The 14771-nt window shown below is 48.3% G+C and overlaps 1 non-coding gene across 1 annotated transcript; it reads right to left on the reverse strand.

The window, feature by feature from the left end:
* Positions 1-8488: 8488 nt before the first annotated feature.
* TRNAR-ACG (transfer RNA arginine (anticodon ACG)) lies at positions 8489-8561 on the reverse strand. The gene has a single exon. It is a non-coding gene; the product is annotated as a tRNA-Arg (tRNA).
* Between the last annotated feature and the right edge of the window lie 6210 nt (positions 8562-14771).

The raw sequence follows: 14771 nt of genomic DNA on the forward strand, positions 1-14771 counted from the left end.
GCAACAGTAAGGAAAGTGTTGGATAGCGTAGGTGTAAAATTACTATTCCCACTCCAATAAGAGCAACAATAGGGAAAGTGTTGGATAGCATAGGGGTAAAAATTACTATTCCCACTACAGAGAGTGCAACAGTAGGGAAAGTGTAGGATATCGAAGGGGTTAAAATTACTATTCCCACTCTAGATAGTGCAACAGTAGGTAAAGTGTTAGATAGCATGGGGTAAAAATTAATATTCCAACTCCAGAGAGTGCAACAGTAGGGAAAGTTTTGGGAAGTGTAGGGGTAAAAATTACTATTCCAACTCCAGAGAGTGCAACACTGGGGAAAGTGTTGGATAGCGTAGGGGTAAAAATTACTATTCTCATGAACCCCAAAACTCATACCCACCCTAATACTAAAAAAATCTCCATTACTTACCTTATAATGAGCTGTAATTGAAAGCTCTGTGATGTTATGCGTTGTAATGGCATGCGTTGAAGTGACATGCGTTGTAATGGCATGCATTGTAATGGCATGCGATGTAAAGGCAGTTGCGTTGTGACAGTTGCGTTGTAAAGGTGGGGTGTTGTAATGACTGCATTGTAATCGATGTTTCCCTTGCAAGGGCAGGAGGAAGAGGACATGGCATATGTAGCTAAAGAAAAATAAACTTGCGACCTCTGGGAAACCACATCTAACAATTTAGGGGTCGATTCCGATTCGGGAAAAAAAACGTCCGTACGATTTGTATCCGGAGCCCTCTCCGTAAGAATCGTACCCGTCCGTCCGAGTCACGAAGTACGATCCGTATTCCGTGAATCCGTCCAAATCGTCGCGATCCGTACGTATTGCAAGGCTGAAACCGTGAACCGTACGTCTCGTACACATACTGTACGACTCGTACACATGCCGTACGACCCAACGAGTACGATCCGGACCGGGGTATGAGGACGCGATTCGTACGGTCCACGTCAGGTAAGGGCGAGTCGTACGGAAAAGCACACAAACACATACAAACCGTACGGTCCGTACCCCCCATAATCGCAGGGGTACGCACCATACCCCTGCGATAATGGGGTGTACGAGCTGTACCCCCATTGTACGATCAGTGTACGAGCCGTACCCCCATAGTACGATCGGTGTACGAGCCGTACCCCCATTGTATGATCGGTGTACGAGCCGTACCCCATGAACGATGGGTGTACGAGCCGTACCCCCATCGTACAATGGGGGTACGGCTCGTACACCCATCGTACAATGCGGGTATGGCCCGTACACCGATCGTACGATGGGGGTACGGCTCATACACTGATCATACAATGGGGGTATGGCTCGTACACCCCATGATCGCAGGGGTACGGTGTGTACCCCTGCGATCATGGGGGGTACGCACCGTACCCGGGGGGGGGCGTTCCGTACCTGTTTCGGCGGGAACTCTGCTTTTACGGCTGTATTCAGCTCCCGTAGAAAAAGGGTCATAGGGTGCGTACCCAACACGTATCGTAGTTGCTGGGTCATAAAAACCAGCCGCGAACCGTACAGATGTCGCGTACAGCGGGTTCCGAGGGAGAATCGTACGGAGATTAGAGTCGTACGGTGTCTTTTACGACTCATACGGAGTACAGCTCCTGGTACGAATCGTACTTCGTCGTACGTACGGGGGTCATTGCAGGGTACGATTCGTACCGGAAAAACGCTCCGAACGGCTATTCGGAGCGCTTTTTCCCAAATCGGAATCGACCCCTTAATCTCGGTCTTTGCGTGAACAGCAAATGTGACAAGATATGAATTATGGCCCTGTTTACACGAAACAATAGGGAAAGTGTTGGATAGCGTAGGGGTAAAAATTACTATTCCCACTCAGAGAGTGGAACTGAAGGGAAAGCGTTTTAATTAAATAACCAAATAATAATTAATTAACAATAAATTAATTAATAATTACTTTACTAAAATGTAATTATTTCCCACCCTATTCCCCTATAAACCCACAACCGCTCCTAAAATAAATTAACATAATTAATATAATAATGAATTAATAAAAATAATTACCAATTAATATTTCATCACAAATAATTTGATTAACAATACCAATGAATTAAAATTAATAATTACTTTATTATAATTAAATTGCTTCCCACCCTATTCCCCAATAAACCCACTACGGAACTAAAACGTAAAATGTAATTAAAAATAATTAATAAATTCTCAAAATTATTATTTAATTATTTATAGTTAAATTACTTCCCACGCTATTCCCCTATACAACTCACAACCTGCTATGGTACTAAAACGCAAAATTTACTTTAAAAATTGATGACTAACTTCAAAAAATGTAATACATGTATTTAAAAAAATACACTACTTAACAAAAAATATAGAACCCATACATATAAAATACATACTAAAATACATAACACTAATATAAACATTGATATTATTAACAACAATATTTTTGCAAACGATATCACTGACTTCAATATTAACAAAAACGATATTTCTTACCTTCAGGTACATATTCTGGTCACCGATATTCTTACTCGATATTTCAATAGTTAAAAAAATAAATACTTGCTGTAATGTCTGTGCACCACGTACAGGGTTCTTGTGCTTATATACCCCCTCTATACCCATTAGGGCGCAACCTCATTGTGCCACCCCACAGGATGTGGGCACCAGGGCGAGGGTGCTCAAACATGACCTAGTTCTATTTTCAGATCTTTATCCAGCTGAACAGTTCATACGTGAAGGCCAGTGAATAACACACCCCATTGCGCTTGAGCTTCTCCTATATCATCAACTTCAAGTCAACTTCTGGGCGTTACAGAACACAATTCCTGCCCCTCCTCCTCCACTTCCAGCTCTGGAACATATCCTCACAACTCCATCCCCACGCAACCTAACCATGCGCCTTTACTCCATCATGCAAGCTATGGTGCCTGTTTGTATACCGAAGGAGTGCACTGACTGGGAGGTTGACAATGATCCACTACTAACTGACACACAATGGTCCTACTGATGTGCCCAGACTGTATCTCATCTCATCCATTTTAAATTCTTACATCACCTACACGGCATCCCTTGACAGCTCCTCCGTATGGTGCTGATCACCGATGCACACTATCTTCACTGCACGTCACCTCAAGCCTCCTTCCTAAACCTCGCATGGGAGTGTCCGCAGATGGCAGTCTTCTGGATTGAAGTGTTCATCACAGGTCATTCCCCTGCACACAGCCCCCTAGTTGGCCTTCTGGGCTATGTGCGGGACGTACCCGTGGGGAGTCGTAGACTCACTGCTATTATGGTTGGGTACTCCCTATGGCCCCTCTCAATACTTTAAAAGACCCCTGGCGCAAGGTTAGTCCCGCCCCGGTCTTCCCTCTCTTTGCCCCAGGGATTGGACAACCAGACTAAGAATTTGAAAGTTATTTGGATTAGGGGGGAGTGACCCCCCCCGGCCGTATTTATTAACAGTACAAACAAATATTTCAAACTATTTGTTACAGAAAAAATTTAAACGCAGAAAGTACAGTTTACATTGATAGACACATGTTGTTGAAAGAGCTAACCTTAACACATGCTAATACAGAAGGCACTCCTACCATAAATCTAACAATGGACGATAAAACTTTCTGCGTGTCCCTTTGAGCCTGACGGCAAAGTCAACGTCTGGCAAGCTTCTCTCCCCTCCCTCCTTCAGTCCTAAGGGTACTGCCACTATTACTCCTGGAGCAAGGTTGCGCAGGGGGTCCAGCTTGTCGAACGGATCTTTTTCCCCCGGGCCCCCCCTACGCCCAGTCCTTGAACTCCATAAAAGGGGTGCAGACTGCTGTGCATGCGCGTACGGGGGTGGCCCAAGGCCCACTGGGAAGATGACTCCCCCAGCCCCCAGAGCTACATGGTACTGACCGCTAAGACCGCAGACTATGCTTACCAGTATTGACCTTACCGCCACAGGCCAGCATAGTTGACCGACTATCTGGCCCCCCTCCTGCAACTAGGAAGGTCATGAACTCTGTCTCAACACCCTAAGCTAGGCTATGATGTCATCCATGAATGCATGATTCCCTTTATGCGAAAGATGCACCCCGTCCTGCAGAAAAAACTGTTCTCCCCTGATATATCTGTGTGATATTGTTCTTAACCTAGGGGTCCTAAACAACTTGTTGAATTTGTTGTTGAGCCGCTTTACCGCGTGATTCAACGCTCTGACTGATTCGCCCCCCCGCCACTGGAACCTCGGTATCATGTGCGACCACGCTATTATGGAGTGAGGTCACTGTTTCGCTAGCCACCCCACTTCCTTGAGTATCTCTTCGGTCAATTGTCTCCTACCTATTCTTGCCAAATCATTGCCCCCCAAGAGCAGGATCCAGATAGCAGGTGGTCCCGAGCTTGCGCATAAAGCATGGTTCACCAGTTCTTTGAATTGTCCCACGCACAAACCCCCCTGTCCAAAAAATGACATTTTTGACCCTAGTCTTGACACCTTATCTTTGATGGATCCTGTAAAGAAAGACTTCAAACGGCGAACATATGAATGTCCCATCACCCAGATTTCTTGGTTCTTCTGGTGCGAAGAGTAAACTTGCGTCACCTCTTTGATTGCTTCGCCGCGGACGGCCACCGATTGTAAAGACGCATGTTTCCCTCCTGAGTCACAGGATGAAGAAACTGCAAGTAACACAGAAGAGAGAAAAGAGGGAGTGTCAATGCAATGCCACGGCGGCCTGTCATGCAAATACACAACGCAACATACAGTGCGAAACAAACTGCCCCATTGCTTCAGTCACAAGAATAGGGTATTGGCCGGTGCGCCTAATTGAAAATTGCTACTCTGATCCTACAGCAAGTGCAGCCGCACATATCTTTTATAGCAGTTGGACGTCCACCTGCCAATCTTCTTCAAACGCTCCTGTCCCAGGCCTTTTGCTGTTGCCTCTGAGGCTGCACCTATCCTGAAAGAGTGTGTCCCAAAATTGGCGGGATCCAAACCTGCCTCCTCGAGTGCTTTAATCATCACTCTCCTGAACTGAAAAACTGTGAGGGGGGTCTTATCCTTGTGTATGAACAGTGGTCCCTCTAACATTGGCGCCCTTTGGGCCATGAAAGCCTCTAACCTGGTGACCGGGCAGCATGCCGTGTTCCCTGCCCTGTGCAAGACTAAAGAGTCCCCCCTACCCTCCTGATCGGTTTTGGATTTTGGTATGGAAATCAAAACAGAGCCTTCTACCAATTTTACGTGCCCCGCTTGGATCCCTCCCAGCCAATCCCGCTTATTCCTTGCGACTAGCTCACCTACCCTGAAAGCTCCGTAGAATGCTAAACAAAAAGCTGCCTGAAAAAGGACTGCCTCGCTAAGTGTAGTACAGACCCGTGGTAAAGCCATTACCAACTTTTCTAGTATGTCCAGGCCCACTGGTCTCCTTACATCAGGTTCCGCCCTCCGCCGGCGTTGCCACCCTTTCAAGACCTGCTGTACCACAAAGCGTTTCGTGGGGTCACCCTCTCCGCGCAACTTCGCAAAATAAGCAATTGCTGCAATGTGTCTCCTTGCGGCTGCTACTGTGCGTCCCTGTTCCCACATGAAAGCGAGATACGCTACCACTGAGTCATGATCTAGCCATTTGGTGCCCCACTGATCCCCTAGGAAAAGACAAAATTCACCAAACACCCCTTCATATGCGCTCCTTGTCCTAGGCGCTAGACCTGCAGCCACGAGGTGCGGTACTCTGGGGCACCAAGTTGCCAGAGTCGTTCTGGGAAAGGTGTCGGGTGGGGCGCTGCCTCTGGGATGTGTGCCCTGAAAGCCTGCATTTTAAAACGAGACAATGCGTCAGCTGCATGGTTCAAAACCCCTGGGACGTGTTTTGCTCGGAAGATAACATTTAACCTCATGCACTGCAACACTATTTCCTTCAGCAGGCGTAGCAACATTCCACATTTTGCTGACTGACTGTTTATGCATTCTACCACTCCCATGTTGTCAGACCAAAATATGACAGACTGGTCACTCAAAGCGTCCCCCCAAACAACCAACGCTACCAGGATCGGGAAGAGTTCTAGGAAAGTGATGTTGTTGGTGAGCCCCGATTGTTTCCACCAAACCGGCCAATGTTCTGCCACCCAATCGTGCCCTAGAATGGCTCCAAACCCCTCGCTGCCTGCTGCGTCTGTCATAAGACCTAGTTCGGGGCTGGACATGGGCGGGCTAGGCCACACCACTTTGCCATTAAAATCCTGTAGGAAAGACTTCCATATCTGCATGTCCTGCCTGACCTCCTTGGTTAACCTAGTGTGGTGGTGCTTCTCTTTGAGACCAGACATGGTGTGAGCAATGGTACGGGAGAGCGGACGCGCCATGGGAATGAGGCGCAAAGCAAAATTCAGCTGGCCGACTACTTGCTGCAATTGGTGTAGCGTGACCTTCTCTCTGCCAATGCAGCACTCCAAAGCGCGCCCAAACTCCCTAACCTTGTCACGTGGCAACCTGGACACCCCCTCCACAGAGTCTAACTTGATCCCGAGAAATTCAATGAGGGTTGTTGTGCCCACCGTTTTATCAGGTGCCAATGGGACGCCAAACTCCTGAATGAGATCGCAAAATTGCTGCAAGGCTGACCTGCATTCCCCTGAGCCTGGTGCCCCCAGGAAAAGAAAATCATCCAGGTAATGGAGGACCCATTGATGTCCGAACTTGTTCCTGAATGACCATTCTAAGAAGGAACTGAGTTTTTCAAAATAGGCGCAGGACACTGATCATCCCATTGGCTTGCACTTGTCCACATAGTACTTGCCCTCAAACTGAAATCCTAGAAGGTGCCAATCAGCGGGGTGAACCGGTAGCAGGCGAACGGCGGACTCAATGTCAGACTTTGCAAGCAGGGCCCCCTTACCTAAGGTTCTCACCATGCCACTTCCTGATAAAAGGACGCGTACTTGACACTACATAGTGCATCTGCTATGGCATCATTCACAGAACTGCCCCTAGGTGCGGATAAGTTGTGGATCAATCTGAATTCGCCCGGCGCCTTTTTGGGTACCACCCCTAGGGGTGAGCATACAAAACCCGCCATCGGGACGTCCTCAAATGGTCCAGCCACCCTTCCGAGGTTCAACTCCTTGAGAATTTTTGTCCTTGCTAAACTCATGTTGGATCTAACAGAGACTTGGTTCTTACAATATGTCACCCCGGTGTGGCCCTGTGCAGGTATCCTGAAACCCTCCTCAAAACCTTCCCTGATTACCCTCGCCGAACCAGTGCTGGTGTACCGTTCCAGCCTAGGTATCATTGCGCCAACGATCACCGGGGTTCTAGCCTTTCTTAAACAGGGTTCACTATTCTTGTTTCTTGCCCCCTCTTTCTCTAGCCTTCTTGTTACACCTGGACTCTGGGTGGGAGGTGTTACCACAATATCCACAGGCGTGCCTGAACTTACACGTGCCTGCGGCCCTGGAACAGGTACATTTGTTAAAATCGACACAAACCCCTTTCCTGCCACCGCCCCCTGCTCTTGCGGTAGTACCCCCCGCGTTCCCAGCGGGGCTTGCCTTAAAGAGCGGAAAACGACCCGTGTCTAGGACCGCCACCCTCACGGTATCCTGTGCCACAACCACCAGGTATTTCAAATGGAGGAACATGTCGGTCTGATCCCACCTCAGGGAAGGATCTTCTGCCTTTGCCCGCCTAAAAGCCTTATCATAATCCTTCCACCCGTCACCTCCTTTCTCCGCATGTGCGAGGGTGATCCTGTTCTGGCAAATTGCCATCTCTGACCCTACCTCAGGGTAGCGCTCTAACATTACCGAAATATATGTGGAGAAACCCTGTATCCAATTTGCCAAGTTCTCTTCCACCCTGTACTTCAGTAGAATGGTAGACCATTCTCTAGGGTGAGTCCATTCCTTGTTTTTCCTAGCTTCTTCCCTATCTGCTTCATCAATTAAAAGGAAAACATGTTCACGTACTCTCCCCTCCATATTTTCTCCTTCATCTCCTTAGACAGATGCCGACCCAAACTCTCTCTTTCAGATTGCATTTCCCCTACTCCCAGTGGTGAGATATGCTTAATACCTGCTGGTGCTGCTGTATCAGCTTTCTTCGGTGGCTCCGTCTCCTTCCCGCAGTTACTTGTTCCCGGCAAACTGCTGCTACTGGAGCCTGACACCTGTTCCCGCGACCCCACGGTTGCCTCATCTGGGTTTGGGCCAGTTGCCACCTGCCGTGGGCTCCCTGCCGGTAATGCCGCCCATCCTTTGGCTTTGCAACTCCGAGTTCCGAGAGCAACTTTCTTGCTCGCTCCATTGCGTCACTCCCACCAGCTGACGCCCCTGCGGCATGTGACCAGTTTCCTATTGAATCCAGCCATGGCAGAACCACCGCCAAACTGATCGTCATATCGGGCTGCCCAGGTATTTCTATGACTGCTCCTACCGCATTATCATGGGTCCCTGGCGCCTCCAACTGTACCTCGTGTGGCCCTGTACCCCCCTCTCGAAATGAGCCTCAATCGAGCCAGCCTGGAGTCGAACCTGGAATCTTCTGCTCCGTAGGCAGATGCGTTATCCATTGCGCCACTGGCCCACCGATTCAGGTTCTGGCGCTGCCACCGGGTTAACGAGATCCCTTGAGCCCTCCCCTTTCTTATTGCCACCTTGGGTGGTCCTCTTCCGCTTCGGTGGAGGGGGGGAGTAATTTCTTGGGGGCACAATAGGCCGCCTAGGCCGTCCCCCCACTACTGCGTCCGGGCCCTCCACCTTGTCCTGCAGTCTATTGAGAGTCTGACCCATGGCTTGTACTTGCTGAACCAATGCTTCCAGCATGACCTCCATGTGGGAACGCTACTCCGGCCGCCGCGCCTTAGGGGCCATGGCGAAAACGCGCCCTTCCTACGTGTGACCGCCCGAGGGAACCTACACCCGTGATAGTTCCCCACCAGGAGACCGTGACCCTTCTTACCGTATGTTGTAGCGACACCAGCCAACCTGTGCAGTCACGCAACCAGAGCCAAGACTTACTGGCTAACCCAGTAAGCTCAGGCGAGCCGATAAGTAAGCTATTGCCCAGAGTCACATGGTGCTGAGCTGGGCTGCCGCCAGAGCCAGGGATTGAACTGCCCGCTCTAGCCTTCTATGGCTCCCAGAAGCGATATACTGCTGGTCAGCTGATGCCGCTTCTTCTTCCTCCAATGCTCGCCAAACCGACTGTCACCCCACCACCGTGAGACGTCCTCCTGGTATGCAAGCTGATACTGTGAAGAAAATTAAAGAGTCGCAATTTTCGCCGCGCTGCGCCTGCTAGGAACTGCTCTCTGAGCTCCCCTGGGTGCAGCCCCCCGCTTCAACTTAGTCCTTATCAAAACTGGGGGTGTAACACGAATGCCCTGCCAATGAGGTCCCAAATGCGTATGCCTGCTGGTAGATAAAGAACCCCTAGGGCTCCGGACCTTTTATGCCAGTCAACTCTGCTTCATCAAAAAAAAAAATGGGGGTGTAACACGGATGCCCCCCCAATGAGGTCCCTAAATGCTTATGCCCGCTAGTAGCTAAAAAAAACCTAGGGCTCCGGACTTCCTATGCCAGACAACTCTGGTCCTGTTCCCAACCCAGTGCTCACAGGCTTTAAAAAGTGTTGTAAACTTCTAAACTTAGCCAATATCAACTCTCACTATTGTCACAAAAATCCTGCTATTAACTATCGTCTCAATGGGCCAAGGAGAAACGACCCAACCAAGAGTTCGGCCGTGTCAGCACAAGAGCGCGCCGTGGGACAAGCCCCCTTTTTTGCCTCCCTCCGTTAAGGAGAAACCACACTGGCGCCTGCTACCTTAAAATTAGCGCCGCCCGCAGCAGGAAACAACCCTTCCCGAGCCCAGCTGCAAAATGCCCCCCGGAGTCAAAGGCGCTGCAGCACCTCTGTCCGATCGAGCCCAAGCTGCCAATGCCCCTCGTTACCCCACCGGCCTCCCGGCAGTCCGTCCGGCCGCCGGAGTTAAAAAGGCGCTGAAGCTCCTCTGTCCTGCGATGCTCCTGTTCCTCGCACGCCGCGTCACCGCTTCCGATGCCGATGCCGAACCTATAAAACAAAAACCAAAGATTACTCGGACATGGAGCGCGCGCAGATGCTAAGAGGGAGGCAGCCGCGAAACAAAGAGGCTGTCTCCCTCGCCGGCTCCCCCCTTTAAGGGTAGGCGAGCCAGTGGTCCTTCCGGGGAGAACTCTTGAACCGGAAGCATTGAAATGCTTCCGGTTCGCTGGTGTGGTGCGTGGCGCGATTGGCTACAAAGAAGAGGAGGGGGGCGCGAGGGCAGCGTCACTGATGACGCGTTTCCTCACCCCCTCCCGCCTTGTGAATCGGGGCTAGGGGGACCACCATAATGGCGGCTCGTCCCATTCTGGTCCGGGCTCCTGCAAGCTCCTCCTCTTTTGGCCAAACGCAGGGTTGCCATACATTGAGGGCGACTGCCTGCCCCCATTCTTGAGGCCTGATTGAGGGATGTGACATTGTCAAGAACAATTGTCTCACCTGGGAACTTATGCCACCTCGATCCCACCTCAAGGATATTTGGGAACCCCCTCTCACGTTTTTAAGACAAAGAGATTCCGCTGCCCCACCGGCAGTTGAAACTGACTATGTCAACAATGCTCATGCACCTGGGTCCAAGACACGACTGTACCCCTCACTTTGAGGTGTTCAGCGCTTATCACACTTATGTCTGTAATGTAACCAATGTGTACCGTGGCTTCCCCAGTTCAGATAGTTATGGTTTAACTGGAGGGGCATTGTTACCATGGATAGACTCCTCTAAATGGAATAACTGAGGCCGTTGGGTGATGTGATTTAACGCAGGATGTTTTAGAACAAAACAAAATAATCTTATTTATCAATAAAGGTGTTCTCTTGGTGAACCACCTCCAATTCACACCATAGTCTGAAGTGGCTTAATATCTGAATCCATGTCCATATGCTGGGCCGCCAAACTGTCAAAAATATGCTTGTTCCCGCAAGGAAGAGCAAGGCTTTGGATTCCTGGGCATGTCTGGAACAGGGAAACAATGGTATAGGAGTTAGGGAAGGTGAAAGAGAAACACACCACACCGTCGAAAGGCCTTTTACAGGAGAGTCCCTCTGCATGCCAGAATGAATGGCGAATTACAAAATCTCAGAATCAGGGCAGAAGGCCCAGGAAGCAAAAGAAGCATAAATGAAAGGGCATACAGACAGGGAGGGTGAATGTACTTACTGGTACTTCAGAAGAGAGGTTATAACATACCCCAAAAGCACCAGGAAATACCCAGACCACCAGAAACATCCAGATAACCAGTAGACAAAGCAGTCGGCGGTGATGTGACCCAGAAATACCAAGGATCATGGAGCACAGGAATCTTTGGAGGAAAGAGGGTTAGACAACTAGGGTAAAGTACAACATGAACAGGGGAAGGAAAGAACACAAGAACAGTGAAGAAAAAATAATACAGTGACAAACTAAGTGGAATCTAGAGCCGTTCAACAAGCGAAAAGTTACGAGGCACCATCTTCTTAGATCGTGGCCCTTTCATAGTGACCAGGAGGTGATGTGCTCCCTCTACAGACCATGATTTGGCAATGTATGTTCTTAACCCTCAGTGTGTGAGCCAGCCACAAAGAGCTGCTGAGCCACAGTCACCAATCCACTCTGGTCTTTAAATCCCCAATCCAGACAGACCTACTCTTGTGTATCCCTCCCAGTGTTTTCCTCGATGAAATCCTGACAAGCACTGCCTTCCATGCCCTTGTACTCTCATGTCCGGATAGTGGCAGTGCCCTGCTCTATGGCCTCCTAGTCTCTACACTGCCCTACTCCCCAATCATACACAGCAAAACATGTCTCATCAGAGGCGAACGATTTGTCAGTGGGCACTTGAGAAGCCAAGATACTCTCCTAGAAACACAAACACCAACCTCAGAGAAGTCTAAATAACTCAGACACTCATTTTCTGGAAGTACCCTAGAAAATGAAACTCCATTCCTTCACAGGAATCATTCAAGATGTAACTGTGAAACGTCCGGTTTCAAACAACACTTAGGGGCATTTTTACAAGCCCCTATCACCACAGGAATATCACTTTTTCTGGCGTTCCTGTGGCGTTACGGCTTCCCATATTCACATGGTGACATTAAGCCACTTAAAGTGGCTTAACCCTTTCCGTGCGTCGGACGGCCCCCAGACGTCCAGCGTCACGGTGGGTGTGTGCAGAGGACGGCTGGGGCCGCCCTGACCACGCCCAGTCATATATCACCCGCACCGCAGCAGAATTCCAGCCGCGGTCAATGGGTTAAAGCCACTTAACACACATTGGTTTTGATGCTGCCCCATATTTACATGAGTGATGTAAATATGGGGCAGCGCAAACATTAAGACCAGGGGAAACCTGGGGTTAACCTGGCGAAATGAAGAGAAATGATTTATTTCTCCTCGTCTTTGCTGTTTCTTAGTGTGCTGCATTGTGCAGCGCACATGAAAACAGCAAAACATTATTTATTGCTTATGTGCAGGAAGGTATCCTTTCCTGCACATAAATAATCATAAAAAAATGACGAATTGCAATTCCTATGTGACCTACATTCTGCAGCACACATAGAAGTTACAAAACGCCATTACTGATTATTCATGTGCATGAAGGCACACCTTCCTCCACATAAACAATCTTTCCCTGCAACGCTGGCACCCTTGCACAATGGTGCAAGATAGCTTGTGTTGGTGCTAGGCAGCTACATTTAGCGCCAGCACTAAGGGAAAGGCAGGGGTGCACCATTTTCTTGTGAATACGGCACATCCCTGCGTTTGGAGACTGTCGGAGCGCGGTGTTAGCCTTATTGGCTTAACTCCATTACCCTAGTAAATATGTCCAAATATTTTTTGTTCCTTAGACCACTTGTGTCTCATTAAAAAATACATTTGTTTCGATAGAACATTAGCAGACCACTTGTGAATGCAAGCCACTCAGGCATTCTGTGGGTGTATACTAGGGTTTTACAACTTTGACCTTCTGCATAATTGACAATTATTTAACTTGGTAGCATAGGCATGTTAATGTTCTCCATAACTGACAATGTGTGCATATTGTGGTAGAAGGAAAACTTGTGAACCGTGCATGCTGACAGATTACTGAAACTAGCAAACTGTGCATACTCATACATTGTAGAAACCGGTAAATTGTACATGCTGGGGCATAATGGGAACTAACAATATGTACATACTGAGGAAATAGGACTGTGTGTTGAAAGAGCCATTTAAAAACGAATAATGTATACTAACTGAAGCATTTCCTAAATTGGAAAATACGTCCTCATAGGCATTATACAAACTGAGCATTAATATGCTTGTACTCTGAAGATTCCCTGGGAATATTGGGGCCTATTCACAAAGGCACTTTGGACAGTGTAAAATAGCTCTCCTTAAATATTCAAGAATAAAATAGGAATACTCAGGAAATATGCAGCTACGTTTAATACAAATAGAACTGTACCCTATTTACACTGTTACTCACGGGCATAGCTACCAATGGTGTCGTTGATATGCAGTGGCACCAGGGATCATCGGCCCTTGGGCTTTAAGGACCACTGAGATATGTTTATTGCTGTATTTTACGCCCTACAGTACTGGGGCCCATTTGCCCTGCCTTGTACCGAGGCCCATTGCATTCTTGCTGCGCCACTACCTTTACAAATAGGGAGTTGGAAGTTTCGGGGCGATTCAAAAAGGAATGTAAAAGTAGGTAAAATAGTACTCCTGTACTGTAGTAGTAATACTTCCTGCACTCGTAAATGCCCCAAATGTATTATGTTGGTCACTGTGATGTACTGGAACTTGTTGCAGTATCACTAGTGGTCTGCAACTGATTGGTCCATGTGAGACTTAGGCAGAGGTGCTGGTTGTCACTATCAGGTGCAAGCACCGATTATGCAGTGCACTGGGGAACCGGGCACTCAACTCAGGTCTCTCTATAACAGTGAAATGAAGGGACTGATTTAGAGTTTGATTCATGAGTTACTCTGTTACAACTGTGATGGAAATCCCATCCGCAGTATTAGAAGTGCATTATATCATATGGTATTACAGCGGACGCTATATCTGTCACGTTTGTGGCAGAGTAGCCCGTCCGTCAAACTCTAACTTAGAACCCTACTCGGATTTCATCCATGCTTTTGGAATATGTACTTTAAAATGTAACATGGTTCAGTATTTTTTGTTTTAATATTCATGGCGCACAGGGATTTCCTATTCTATGGCGTTATGCTACTGGCCCTTTGTACTTTGAAATGAATATATGATGATACAACGAATTCCGTTGCAACGCATGCCTTTACCACGCATGCGTTACAACGGAATTCGTTTAGCACGCATAAACCTTTCACCGACTATTTGCGTGGTGAGGTCATACGTCGTGAAGAGAAAACGGCATTATTTTACCGATTTCTCTTAATCGACTCTGATGCCGACGTGACTTAAGGTGAGTTGTTTTATTTGGGGGGGAGACCCCCCAACCCCCCCCCCTTTTTTTTTTTACTTTTACCACATATGCCTTTACTACAAACATCGTAGTAAAGGCATGCGTGGTAAAGGCATTAGTTGTAACCACGCATGCGTTGTACTGCATGCATGGTTAAAGATTTCGGGGAAACGGCTTCGTTGTAAAAGCCGTTTCCCTGGAATATATGATGATACAACGAATTCCGTTGTAACGCATGCGTGGTAAAGGCATGCGTTGCAACGGAATTCGTTGTATCATCATATATTCATTTCAAAGTACA

This window comes from Lissotriton helveticus, chromosome 5_1 (assembly GCF_964261635.1).
Source record: "Lissotriton helveticus chromosome 5_1, aLisHel1.1, whole genome shotgun sequence".
Lineage (NCBI taxonomy): Eukaryota > Metazoa > Chordata > Amphibia > Caudata > Salamandridae > Lissotriton > Lissotriton helveticus.